At 40.8% G+C, this 14,604-nt stretch overlaps 1 protein-coding gene and 1 non-coding gene across 3 annotated transcripts in view; both read left to right on the plus strand.

The window, feature by feature from the left end:
* Positions 1-14,604, plus strand: part of LOC124607225 (serine/threonine-protein kinase unc-51) — a 145,537-nt gene that overhangs the window by 74,183 nt on the left and 56,750 nt on the right. The window lies entirely within an intron of this gene.
* On the plus strand, positions 5,407-5,481 carry Trnas-cga. The gene has a single exon. It is a non-coding gene; the product is annotated as a tRNA-Ser (tRNA).

The following is a 14,604-nucleotide window of genomic DNA, read 5'->3' on the forward strand; positions in this document are numbered from 1 at the left end:
TCCTTTAAAATTGGACAACTTCAATAAAACACAGTTTAATCACTCATCTGCACACTTATTTCACAATTATGTCACTTTTAAACTGCAAATCCTTGAAGAGCTGTCTTGAATCTTCACGAGTCTCTCTCAACAGCCTTGATGTGGATAGATACGTACAGCAACCGATAATCAGGGTCAGAACTGTGTCTGCAAAATCACAAGGATTATTAAACAATTTTTGCTGTCACTAATTACAAGCAATATAATTGACAGAGTATATTGCTAATATTTGCTGTAATGAAAGCCACTCAATGGGGTATATTTCACATTTGCAAGAACGATCTCACTGAAGTAATTAAGTCCATCAAAACACTTAGAAACTAACCTCTCGTCTGACAAAAACGGTCTAAAGACGCAGTGGCAATTTCTCCAGATCTGTTGACAATGATATTTTGAGTTATCACTTTACTGGGTGACTGAAATGTAGTTCGGGTACCTGTGAACGTAACAATATGTTAGAATTCATTTTCTAAACACGAACTATTACGGTACTGTATGGCCACTTACATATTAATTACACTATTAATATTTTCACAGTTGTTTCTTTAATACAAAATTAAAGCCAACGGAAGAATAAACGTAAAACATACTTACCAATGACAGGTTTGTTGAGATGCAATTTTCTGTGTAGACAGATGTAACTTTTTCATACGGTGGTAAGTCGCAGAAATCGCAGGAGTCATGGAAATCGCAGAAGTAGCAGAAGTCACAGAAATCGCAGAAGTAGCAGAAGTCACAGAAATCGCAGAAGTAGCAGAAGTCACAGAAATCGCAGAAGTAGCAGAAGTCACAGAAATCGCAGAAGTAGCAGAAGTCACAGAAATCGCAGAAGTAGCAGAAGTCACAGAAATCGCAGAAGTAGCAGAAGTCACAGAAATCGCAGAAGTAGCAGAAGTCACAGAAATCGCAGAAATCACGGAAGTAAGAGTGGCGGAGGGATACACAACCTAGGTTCCTTAACTGCAACTCTTAACTGCGACAAATCACAGTTAAGAATAACAGATACTGAAAAATAGCATTCACAGAAATCACTGATATCGAAAAATCGCAGTTTAGCCCATCACTAGTTGTGAAAAAACATGTGAATCCAAAAACTGTGCATTTTAATTTTTGTGCCAAAAGTAAAGTATTTTTTGAAAAACTGCTTTGCCAAGAGCTGCAGCGATCCTTTGTTTGCACAAAATTTTTTCAGCAGCACTGCATATGACTCAGATTTCAACTTTCTGCTTTCCTTCAATCAAATCTGCATGTGGACATGGTTCTTTGCATACCAGGGCCACAAAGAATTTGCAACAAAGACTTGTAACAATGAGTCTGTACTCAGTTGTAAACATATTAAATCACAATTTTCTCCCATCAGCACCACAAGGTCACCACAAATGCCAATTAGATATGGATCATGTAATATTTATGCTTCAGAGAAATTTTCTCCTGGTGTGCACTGCTTAATTTTTTTCCTTCATTATACCCAGCTATGGAGCACATGCGAACTTATTTCACTGATGAGCTAGCTTTCTTCTTCTTCCAGAATCTCTTCATCTTCTCACTGGTTTTTTGTACATTCAGCTGTCCATGTTCTCTTAGATGTAGCATTTGGTTTAGCTTCAAACTGATGATTGTTAACTGAAGTTTTGAATGCAGCTCTGTCCTGTAGATTTTTTTGTAATGGTAATTTCCTAAAGATCTTTTTCAGTTTCAAATATTCAGTTTTTTTTAAACTTTCATTGAGAGGGCAAGGAAAGGATCTTTTTTGTCATCTGTTATCATTCATTCAGAGAATGTGGCTGTAACATTTCAATCTTTTTTTCCTGGACATGCCTCAGATTTTCTCCAAATTTTGATATAACTCATTAGACCCCCATCTCATCCAGATTCCCTCAATAGAAACTGGGCCAAAATTTTTCTCTAGTATTTTTCCTTTCTTCTTCTTCTTCTTCTTCTTCTTCTTCTTCTATGTCTTGAGTTAGTGATCTACCTCCAAAGATTATAGTCTCAGATGTATATAACACTTCATGTGTGGCTACTGTGATGTCATGCCTTAATTTTGCATCAGGAAATATTGATTTTTTTATTGTACCTATTCCAGGTAATTCCAAAAGCTTTTGGTAATTTAATGAATCTTTGTTTGCTTCATAATTGAATCAAGGTAGTGGGATGATTTCTGCCAGGTATTTAAATTTAGGTATTTGAGATGTTTCGCCAAACTGTGTACACCTGGGTTGTCCATCAGGGAGAACCTTCCATGTGTTGGGCTTTTTCACAAGAAATTTTTAGTCCACTTTTACTGCTATTTCCTGGTATTTGCAGGGAATGAATTGCATTATCTCCATTATTTGAAAAGATTGTTGGATCGTCTGCATGAGCTAAATATCATACATGAATTTTAGTTTGCCAATGGTAATTCCTCTTACTTCACCTTCCCACGTCCTAATTACTTTTTCTTGTAAAAGATAGAACAGTAAAGGGGGACAGTACGCCTCCCTGTTGGAACCCCATTTTTGTATCAAAAGTTCCAGATGTTTCACCTTGGAATTTAACTTTTGAGCTGGTATCGGTTAATGTTTGTTTCATGAATGATCTTGTCTTTCTATCCATTAAACAGTGTACATCTATCTATTGAATTGTATCCTTTTTTTGAAGTCTAAAAAGGCGACCAACTTTCATTCGTTTGTCCTTGCAGATTTGTAAGACCATCTTGAAATGAAGAATTTGTTCCCCACAGGATCCTCCTTTCCTAAAACCTGCTAGATGCGTGCCATTTAAATCGTCCATTTGTGTTTCAAGGCTTTTAAGTATGATTTTTTAAAGAATATTTTTAAGTGCCAGGCAACAATGAATCCCCTCTCTAATTATTTGTATTAAGGCACGTGTCCACCAGCAAGTAAACTTTCTCTACTCAGTTGTAGAAGCTACCTCGGCAAGTTATTTGATGTGAAAACACTCAGCAAGTCGACTTCCATAAGTTCCATCTGCAGCAGAAATAGTTTCTGCAAGTTAGTGGAAACAGTTTCTTGCATCTTGTTGCAAGTACTTGCCAAACTTGCCAGTTGCTGGAGGTTTTTCTTCAACTTGCAGAAGTTCCATGTGTTCATTACCAGTATGAAAATATCATTGTTGAAAAGGAGAATGGCACAAAGGCAGATGAACCGAAACAGATACACTTTGAGAATCCATAAACATATATACTTGGCCATTGTCAGCTACGAAAGTGTGAAAAAATTAACTGATTACTTTGTTTCATCAGAAAGGAAAGTATAATGACAGTATAGAGTAGTCTTTAAATTTTAGCTGACTTTACATGTAAAATAAATAATGTTTTCAGTAATTGAAGAGTAATTAAAAGGTGGTCTCTCAGGATCTAGCTTGCAGCATTTTTGTTTCCCTGTTTTTGAATCTGTTACATTTGTGATAAAAGTAATAAATACTGTTCGCAAAAGTCAGAGAAAAATTGCACATGACATTCTTGTAAAGTTTTTAATTTGAACGAAGTCCTTTGTTTTTAATTCATTCAATAGTATTTTTTTGATAAACATGTACACCTATGTATCAATTTCTTCACCCAAACGTTTCTGTTTCTCTTAATTATTGATTTTTGTCATGATTTTTCTTCAGTAATAGTAATAATAAACCAGCAGTAATGGTGGTTGCATCGGTTCGTAGCATGACACTGTAACATCCATTTGCTCAACTCGTAAATCGTCTCTAGTAGAAGCACTTCTCCCAGTACTTGAAGCAAAATGCTGAAATTATCTTGCCCGAGGTACTTGCAGAATTTTTTGTTCTAATGTAAACAAGTCAGCAAATGTTTGCAGAAATTACTTTTGTGAGTTACTTGCTACTCAACACGTGCCTTTAGTTTTTTTCCCCTTTTTAGCTATTCTTTAGGGATATTTTCCTCCAGCCAGATATCTGTAAGAACTTTATGAATTTACTGTGTGAGGCTGTAGCCATCTGCAGAGCCTCATGCAGTGAGATTTGGTTCCAGATTCACTATTGTGCGCTGTCTGGGTTTGCAGCCTCGCTGCAGAATTGCAAGCAGTCAGAAAGGCAGCTGGAGGCTGTTGCAGACTTGGCTAATTGGCTGCATGATACACTGGCAGTGGAGCCCAGTACTGCTCTCATGGCAGCGTACGAAATCCCAGGACTGGCAATTTCTGCTACAGGGCGACACATGCCTACCACACCTCCTGGCCTGGATGACGACCTGCACCACATAGTTCACAGCTTAGCTGCACAGGTGGCAGCACTCAGCTCATAGGTTGACCATTTGATACACTCTCAGACAGAGGGCAGCAGGCACCATAGCGGCAACCGATCAAGCCGCCAGCGATCCCACTCGTGCAATTGGAATGCAACACCAGCCGTTAATGCAGTACCCTGCCAAAATCAGAGCAGCTGGTATCGTGCCAGTTTCAGCAATGAAATGACGAAGTGTCTGCCTCCCAGCTCACACACAAAAGCCAGCTGGCACCTGCCTGCAGCGTTGCAATATGCAAGCATCTTTTTGTAATGGAACGGGCTGGCAGTGTGAAGTATCGTGCCAGTACAGGTTCCACTCTATTTTCTCCTGATGTATGCTAAGAGACCTCCAGAAGGCTAAGGAACTGTCTCTTAAAGAGGCAAATAATTCAATTAGAAAAATGTATGGCACACATCCCCAAAATTTGGACATTAGACTGCACAGCACATTTGCATGGACATTCACTGTTTCTGAAGTCAATGAGCCAATCTTGAGTGTGGGTTTCTTTGGCCACTACAAACTGCTAGCCTATATTGCCAATGACCAGCTGATTGTTTCAATAATGAATTTGAAAATGTGGGACAGCAACAGCCAGCTGATTTATTCAGTGGTAAATCAGCAAAGCATCCTGGATCTATACACTGACATACTGGATCAATTTCTAGAGCGCACTCACCCACCTGGTGCACCAAGGGACATCAAACATTTGTTTGTCCACTATACTGTGACTACGCCCAGCCCTCCTAGCTAGTCCCGTCCATGTCACCACGCGCCTGAGTATCAAAGCAAAGTCTGAGTTTGAGGCCATTCTGCAACAAGGTATTGTTCAACCATAGCTCAGTTGGTAGAGCACTTGCCCGTGAAAGGCAAAGGTCCTGAGTTCGAGTCTCGGTCCGGCACACAGTTTTAATCTGCCAGGAAGTTTCATATCAGCGCACACTCCGCTGCAGAGTGAAAATCTCATTCTGGAAACATCCCCCAGGCTGTGGCTAAGCCATGTCTCCGCTATATCCTTTCTTTCAGGAGTGCTAGTTCTGCAAGGTTCGCAGGAGAGCTTCTGTAAAGTTTGGAAGGCAGGAGACGAGATACTGGCAGAAGTAAAGCTGTGGGTAGCGGGCGTGAGTCGTGCTTCGGTAGCTCAGTTGGTAGAGCACTTGCCCGCGAAAGGCAAAGGTCCCGAGTTCGAGTCTCGGTCGGGCGCACAGTTTTAATCTGCCAGGAAGTTTCAGCCCTTGGTCCATCGAACAGTCCATGGTCCTCTGCCTTGCACTTAGTCCCCAAGAAAGACAATTTGTGGCGACGATGCGGAGACTGACGTGCCTTAAATGTATAAATAGTCCCAGGCTGATATCAAGTACTGGAGCTGGATTCAGTTATATTTAGCAAAACTGACTGCACAAAGGCTTTCATGCAGATGCACGTGGCACCTGAAGCTATTCAGAAAACACTTTGGCATTTGACGAAAACCCAATCTATTCAAAGTCATATGAATTTTATCATCACTCACGCTGAGAGAACATGCAACATTGAGTGCAACATGAAGCTGAACAAGGTGTCAGTTGATCAATTCCAGCCGGCTTAAATCTTTACCACTTGTGCCACCAATAATTTCGTTGATCCAACTGGAAGACGTTTCAATGAATGACTCTTCTCCCACCCCCAATGAGACAGAGACCGCTCCCATGGCCACCAGTGATACATGCGTTCCATCAGCTATCATCACACCACCACATGTGCCTCAGCCCCTCCCATTCTTGCCCAGCCAGCCGTCACAGCCACCCAGGCTGTGCCCACCACAGGTTTCTGCACCTACCCCACTACGTCACACGTGCCAGTTACTACGTCCATTTCAAATGCCCTTGCCATGTCATAACAATGCGTCACCCACCTGTTCTCTCTTCCAGCCAAACGATGGATACCACCTCCCATGTAAACGTCGCAGCTCCTGAACTTCTGTCCCAATGACTCCACTGTGTTGGGCTTTGAGGCCAGATTAACTGCCACACTGGTTTTCCATGCTATTTCCAGTCACTACGGACATTGTCCCATGTGCCACCACACTTGTCCATTGCAGTTTTGGGATCTGCCTTCAGGTTACCATGACACTGTACTTGCATGAATATAGACACTTCATGTAGTCTCCATGCCTCTTCTGTGCTGTTACATCATGTCTGGAGCGAGTTACACACCTGCTCCGTTGACCATATGTCTCCGTGAACTCTGAGCAGTGTTGGTAGTGTCAGTGGCCAACTACGCCAAAGAAATGTCCTCTGTGTGCTTGACCAGACCCACAAGCTGACACGATATGCCACTGCCCAATTACCGCTCACCTGGCTGCTGCCATAGCACACTTGATGATGTTATTATGAAGCACCCACAATCCAAATATCTGCCACATAAGCTTAAGCTTTCTCGCAGCTCTTGAGCTCCATCTTCTAAGTGGGATCTGTGGTGTACACAGGTGCAAGTTAGCAAAAAGCAATAGCAGTGCAAGCTGAGCCATCATATAGTGCAGAAGCATTTTCTACATTCCATTTCTGCGAGTCATGGACCACGTGGGACAAGCTTACTACAAGCTCTACACTAATGTGCATGGAAGTTTGTTTGGTGCTCTCCATTCATTTTCACTTTCGTTTCATTGTGTCTGTGAAGTGCATGGTGACCTGCAATTGCAAACAAAGTTCACTTCATTCCGAACATGCAACCATTGTTTTGCCATTATCATGTATTAGTCGACACGTTTGTCACTGAGGAGTGTAGACCCTCGAAGACAGCATTTGAGTGGAACTTCTGTGCAAGCACTATTTACTGAGATCACCAGAGATTGCAATCAGAAGTTATTTCTTCAAGTGTTCGTTTATTTTACTCATTTGTTCTCAATAAATACATTTATGGCAAGCATGTACTGTATCAATTCTTGTACCACACTTCATCACAGTCTACATCCTGAATGTAGTGCCTGGTTGCAGCTGTAACACTGGCTTACTGCACGACTGACATGTAAATGGTGATGCCCATGCATTGAAGGCTTTTACCACCTATTTTCCACATTTCTGCTGCCATCCAATCTCCGCCTGGAGCTTTATTGTTTTTAAGTTCATTTATTGCTTTGTCGAGTTCTCTATTGTTGAGGATTCTGGTTATATGTTGTAGGGTTGCCACTTTGCAGAGTTGCCACAAGTTCTGGAAATCAGGGAATTTTAAACGTGTCAGGGAAATCTGAGGAAAAAACTCTAGAAAAAATATTTTGTCTAAGTAGATGAAATGGTTTGTTTACTGAGATGTCATGCATCGTCGCTGGCTGGGCACAGCTGAGTACGTGTGTCGCTTCCCTACTCCCCCATTCTTACTGCGTCTCCCCTTCCTACCATTCCCCTCAGCTTGCAGTCTGTGCCGTTAGCCTAGCAGCTGCCGACTAGAGGCAGGGAGGCGTGAGGAGTGCTTTGTTTGGATTTATTCTCAGAGATTGTTGGTGCAGCTACAAGAGACAGTCGTCATGTGTGTGTGAGTTGTGTATGAGTGACTGTGTGAATTTGTGTATGCTCTAATTTTCTGACAAAGAGTATGGCCAAAAATTTAGTTGTGAGAGTGTGATTGTCTTTTCTACATGCCTGTCTGCAGCTCAGATCATCTTTACAGTGAGATGCTACTTATCCTCAAGGTCTCATTTCATCAACATGGTATCTGTGACACGTGAATAACTGACCACGCAAGTGTACTTCCACGACGAGCCGAAACCACAGGCCATTTATGCAGATATCTCTAATGGATTGGGCCTGCTGATTTGAAGCCCATTGTTTCCCACTAAAGTGCAGGCCCTGCTTGTCGGATCTAGTCTCGCCAATCTTCCTGCAGGCCAGGTCTGGTTGTGTGTGGCATAATGCGGCGGATTTTCGTGGTTTATCCAAGGACTGTGGTGCCCCTTGGCAGGCCAGAGGCCACGGCTGATGGATTTCAGGAATTGCTACTGTCTCACCACAAGCACATTGTTCAGTGGTGAATTTTATAATTTTAGTTATTCTAGTACATTTTGGCACTTCAAAAATAATTTGCATGTTAGAAAGTGTGGACAATTAGATGAAAAAAATTGAGGCAGTCATTGGCGGTTTGTACGCTATGTACTCATATATTTCTCAAAAGAAAAATCATACAATATCTGTAAAATAATAGAAATAACACAGTGACCAGTAACCAACAATAGTGAAATAGTAGGACAAACATTTTATTGGTGGTTACCTATAACGTTGGTTTACACAACTCTTCCCTGCCTTGTACACTTCTTTCAGGAGGCCAACTTTTTTCTGAGTTTATTTGTGAAATCAGTGAAGGTATTTGAAATCTGTCTTGCAACTCCAAGGAAATGCGTATTCTTGTCAGCTAATGTGTTTTGTTTTATTGAAATAAAATAACAACCGTGGTCTTAATGAAACACACATACCATTTGGTTTGCTTTCTCCATGTAAAAACAGTTCATTAAAAAGATGTTGATGTTAGTACTTAAGATTTTTGCTCATACAAAGTGGATCACCAAGAGTTTACAATTCTCTTTATTTCCAGAGCCCATCTGGTAATCAAATACAGAAATTAGGTGCTCGTTATGTTGACATTCCTTCTCTGAAGATAATATAGAAATTCTGTGTGTTATCTTTCTTAGACCGTTATTCTGTTTCTCTTAGTCTGGTTTATCGTAATGGCATTTTACAGATCAAATGATAGTAAAGTCTTTTTTCTGGAATGTGGTGAATTCATGTCATTTTTTGTGTGTGTTTTATGGGAATTCCAATTTTTTCATACTTTATAATTTTTTGGTCTGTGCCTTTGTCATTGATATTATTTTGTTATATGGAAGTGATGATATTCAGCTACCAAATGATGATCTCTGTTTTTTATTTATCTCTCTATGCAGTGGCCCATAAAAACATTACTGCTATGGTATACTTTACCACAAATAGAATGAACGGTGAAGATTTCATACTGTATACCTCTACTTAAGAATGAAAACACACTTTTGTTACTATATTAAAACTATCACAATTCTTTGGTCATCTTTAAGTAAATTTTTCCTAGAAATGTGTTGCAGAAGAATCCAGTAACAAAATAATACCAATGGATAAAGCTGAGAATTTAGGTAATGGGAAACAGCAGTGTCCAACAGTTAACAATTGAAATCCTTACCTTTCCAAACTTTGGAAGTCTTTTGATCAGAAGGAAGACAACATTATGTGAAAGATGGAGCTGAAGTCTATAGGAATTAGCCTGTGGTTTAGTTCGTATGTATTGATAATGCCATCAGGTTTCATGGAGGTTCATTTTTCTTAATTTTCTGCAGTGTGTCTTGCACTGAATTTTCCTGCATTGTTTTCCAAGTTGTTCACACATATTAATACCATCTGCATATGGAACACCTTGAAGTGAACGATAAACTACACTACTGGCCATTAAAATTGCTACACCACGAAGATGACGTGCTACAGATGCGAAATTTAACTGACAGGAAGAGGATGCTGTGATATGCAAATGATTAGCTTTTCAGAGCATGCACACAAGGTTGGCACCAGTGGCGACACTTACAACGTGCTGACATGAGGAAAGTTTCCAACCGATTTCTCATACACAAACAGCAGTTGACCGGCATTGCCTGGTGAAATGTTGTTGTGATGCCTCGTGTAAGGAGGAGAAATGCGTACCATCACGTTTCCGACTTTGATAAAGGTCGGATTGAAGCCTATCGCGATTGCGGTTTATCATATCGCGACATTGTGGCTCGTGTTGGTCGAGATCCAATGACTGTTAGCAGAATATGGAATCAGTAGGTTCAGGAGGGTAATACGGAATGCCGTGCTGGATCCCTACGGCCTCGTATCACTAGCAGTCGAAATGACAGACATCTTATCCACATGGCTGTAACTGATTATGCAGCCACGTCTCGATCCCTGAGTCAACAGATGGGGACGTTTGCAAGACAACAACCATCTGCATGAACAGTTCGATGATGTTTGCAGCAGCATGGACTATCAGCTCAGAGACCATGGCTGTGGTTACCCTTGACACTGCATCACAGACAGGAGCGCCTGCGATGCTGTACTCAACGACGAACCTTGGTGCATGAATGGCAAAACTTCATTTTTTCGGATGAATCCAGGTTCTGTTTATATCAGCATGATGGTTGCATCTGTGTTTGGCGACATCGCGGTGAACGCGCATTGGAAGCGTGTATTCGTCATTGCCATACTGGCTTATCACCCAGTGTGATGGTATGGGGTGCCATTGGTTACACGTCTCGGTCACCTCTTCTTCACATTGATGGCAGTTTGAACAGTGGACATTACATTTCAAATGTGTTACGACCCGTGGCTCTACCCTTCATTCGATCCCTGCGAAACCCTACATTTAAGCAGGATAATGCACGACCACATGTTGCAGGTCCTGTATGGGCCTTTCTGGGTACAGAAAATGTTCCACTGCTGCCCTGGCCGACACTTTCTCCAGATCTCTCACCAATTGAAAAGTCTGGTCAATGGTGGCCGAGCAACTGACTCGTCACAATACACCAGTCACTACTCTTGATGAACTGTGATATCGTGTTGAAGCTGCATGGACAGCTGTACCTGTACACGCCATCCAAGCTCTGTTTGACTCAATGCCCAGGCGTATAAAGGCCGTTGTTATGGCCAGAGGTGGTTGTTCTGGGTACTGGTTTCTCAGGATCTATGCACCCAAATTGCATGAAAATATAATCACATGTCAGTTCTAGTATAATATATTTGTCCAATGAATCCCCGTTTATCATCTGCATTTCTTCTTGGTGTAGCAATTTTAATGGCCAGTAGTGTACAATGCTGTTGGGTTCTCAGTCTCAGGCTGTAGCATATTAACTTTATTATTAGTTCAAGAGATATCCACCATTTACTACGTGACTGTGCTGACTGTGGCTATGTTACTAGCTTACCCATGAAGACAGCCTATAACAGGTTCCATTTTTAACCTTAGGAAGACTGGACATAAGACCTGAGCGACTAATGAGAAGAGCTTGTGGGAACTACTTCTCAACTTCATATATAGTCCTATTCTTTTCGGTATTATTTTAAACACCAAGATTGTGAAGTTAAGTTTCAGTGGTTTTGTCTAAGTGATTTCCTTGAAGATGGTATCTTTAGTGTGACAATTTTCATTCTACAACTATCAGTAAACCACCAACAGTAAGGGATCCAGTTATAATACCTCAGTAATTGCAAGAAAGAATCCCCCACCCAGTCCACCCCCCCCCCCTCTCTCTCTCTCTCTCTCTCTCTCTCTCTCTCTCTCAATCGTTGGAAAAAGTACCTCAGCATGCCACATTTTTGAACGGCTTCTACATTTAAGCCATCCAGTGTCTACTCCATGTTTGAGGTACCCACCAACTCCAAGTAACAGGATGTAAACTTCATCCCTGGTGACTACAACGGCCGAAATACATCTTGGGGGGTATCCAGATTTGGATACCATTTGGTGAAAAACTGGAAATCTGGACAGAGACTCATGTCTACAGCTAATTGATAATCCAAAGCTACTGGCATCCTTTCACAGTAGTCAGTATAAGCAATGCTACAATCCAGATAACATTTTTGTGTTATCCAAAGTTGCTGGAAGCTGCTTGAGGATGATGGGTGAGCCCACCCATCTATCCAACATAAGTCTGTGATCTGTAGAGTGAATGCCATCATAGCACCAGAGGAGGTGGCTTTTGAAGCAGAGGCTCAATTTTCAGAAGTCTGATTAGATAAAGTTCACTAACAAGCTTAATATAGAAGCTCCAAAGATCTCGCCACAACCTGAGGTGTACGAGACGTTCATCAGATATGCCCACTGTGTTTCAAAAAGAACCACCCTAAGAGAGTGTAGTACAAGCTGTATATCACGACTGACTGGCAACAATAAACAGCTGATGGATCTCTACAAAGGTCTTTTTGAGACAGACCCATTTGGTGAGGACACTATTCTGGTTGGTGAGGAATTTTTGCAAACTGTCTTAGCAAATGGTACAGATAAGCGGAGATCACTGGTAGAAAATGAGGGTAAAGAGCAGGGGGCTTAGAAACTTCATCTTAGTAACAGCAGATTGCATTTCAGTTCTTCATGAATGGAAAGTCTAAAAATCTGAGTGCACGAGAGCAACTGGAACGAACTTCAGGGTGTGAGAACAGTCTCCTCCGAGAGCCCTTCTTGAATAAACTAGAATCTGCCATCTCCACTTGGAAACTGAATAAAGCTCCTGGCATTGATGATGTCAGAGTAGAATAGATCAAAAAGTTTGGCTGGACCACAATGCAGTGGCTACTTAAGTTGATGGATGAGTGCATAGCTAAGTTTTACATTCCCAGGCTTTGACAGAAAGCTCGAGCGGTTACATTGCACAAGCCTGGTAAGGATCCAAGCTTTCATCCAGTATCATAGTGTCTCAAGGTTTTCAAATGTCTTATTCTTAACCAAATTAACAGCACAATAAAAGGGATGTTCATTTCTCAACAAGCTGATTTTTGACCTGGGAAATTGTGTTAGATATTGCATTCTATACACTGAGGATGGTTTTGAATAGGGTAAGTACAGAGTTACCTTTGTCGACTTAACAGCTATCTATGACACTACCAACCAGAGAAAGATGCTGAAGAAAATTTACCAGCTCACCAGTAATTACCATCTAACTTCCTTCATAGAGTGTGTATTGCAGAATAGAAGATTCCATGTCTTTATTCAGGGTACGAACTGATAGTGCGAAGAAAAGAATGGCCTACCTCAAGGCAGTCCTGCGCTTTTTAATATTTACATCAGTGCTCAGCTCATTATGGAACACTCCAGACATTCATCTATGCAGGTGATACAGCAGTGACTCCCCAAGGGAAGAGGTATAAAAAATTTTACCTTCATCTTTGGATATGCTTGGCCTTTAGTTTGTTTATCATCTAAGTCCAAATTCTGGGAAGACTTAGATGTGTGCATTTCACTTATGGAATAGAGAAGCAAGTGTGAATTGGACACCACATGGCAAGGTAAAGGACTTCAACATTGCCCAACACCTGTATATCGGGGTCTTACTGCTGATTATATACTGTCCTTCAAGAAACATTGCCATTACACCAGGTTGAGGGTCTGTGCAAGTAACAATATTTTGAGCAAGTTTACAACAACCACCTGTAAAGCTATATAATCCATTCATCATAAGAATAAACCTGATGTAAACATTGCACTATATATTCTTCCATGTTTGCTGGTACCTCGTTGGATTTCCGTGTCACGCGGTGCTGCAGCCCAGCTGTCTAGAGTACTGTCAAGTACGATAATAAGGATATGTTTTGTGTTGTGCATTATGCGCACATTGACTTAGCGATAATATGGGACAACAGCTTAACCAGCATATTTAACTTGGACAGCACTGGCCGGTCAGCTGGTACAGCTAGCTTGCAGTGACGTGGCCAGCTGCAGTTCACACACAAAGAGAGACCAGCAGAGGAGCAATACAGCTTCGAAAGTCTTTTTATGTTTTAAGCAGAATGAAATAATACACTGCAAATCTCCCACAATATGCTCCTTAGATGACTAGACGAAAACTGCAACACATTATTGTTTTCAGTTAACGTACTATTGTAATTAAAACAAGAATGATGAAAATTCCCAACTTAACCACAGGGTGTTTTTTCTACAGAAGCTGTGTGTAATGTAAGAGAGTATTGAAGGATTTCACCGCATAGTTAAATATTGAAGCCACTGAAGGTATTACTTGCAGTCAGTCGTTTAGTAATCTTTTAGCTCCTTCATTATCCGAATCCGAGAAATACATTTCAGTTCTGGAAGTGTCATCTGCTACTTTGACAACGAGCCTTTCTATATCCCGCCAACATTCGGTAATGATGCATGAAAAAGTGTGTGTAGCAGCTTCACTGTCTTGTTACTTCTCGGACCAAATCCCGCAGCTTGGCTACAGATCATTTCTGTTGTGTTCATATTGTAATAATACAGTAACAGATGCAAAAATGCAGCATTTGTATGATGTTATTGGTGCTGTGAAAATGATTGTTTTTCATGTTTCTACGGTACTTATCTACCTCTGTGGTATAGAACGATGGATATAGTCCAAATAAAGAGGATTTGATTTTTCATTTTTGCTTTAAAAATTAAATTGTTATGTTTTCTTAATTTAAAAATTTTATGAACAGTCTTTCATAAAACATCAATAATTAAGAATTTTTATTTGAAATGGCAACAGGAATTTCACATTCCATATGTAATTAGAAACAAGAAGGCATGCATTATTCATAAAAAAATTATGATGAGTTCTATAATTACGAGAT

Source organism: Schistocerca americana, chromosome 1, assembly GCF_021461395.2.
Source record: "Schistocerca americana isolate TAMUIC-IGC-003095 chromosome 1, iqSchAmer2.1, whole genome shotgun sequence".
Lineage (NCBI taxonomy): Eukaryota > Metazoa > Arthropoda > Insecta > Orthoptera > Acrididae > Schistocerca > Schistocerca americana.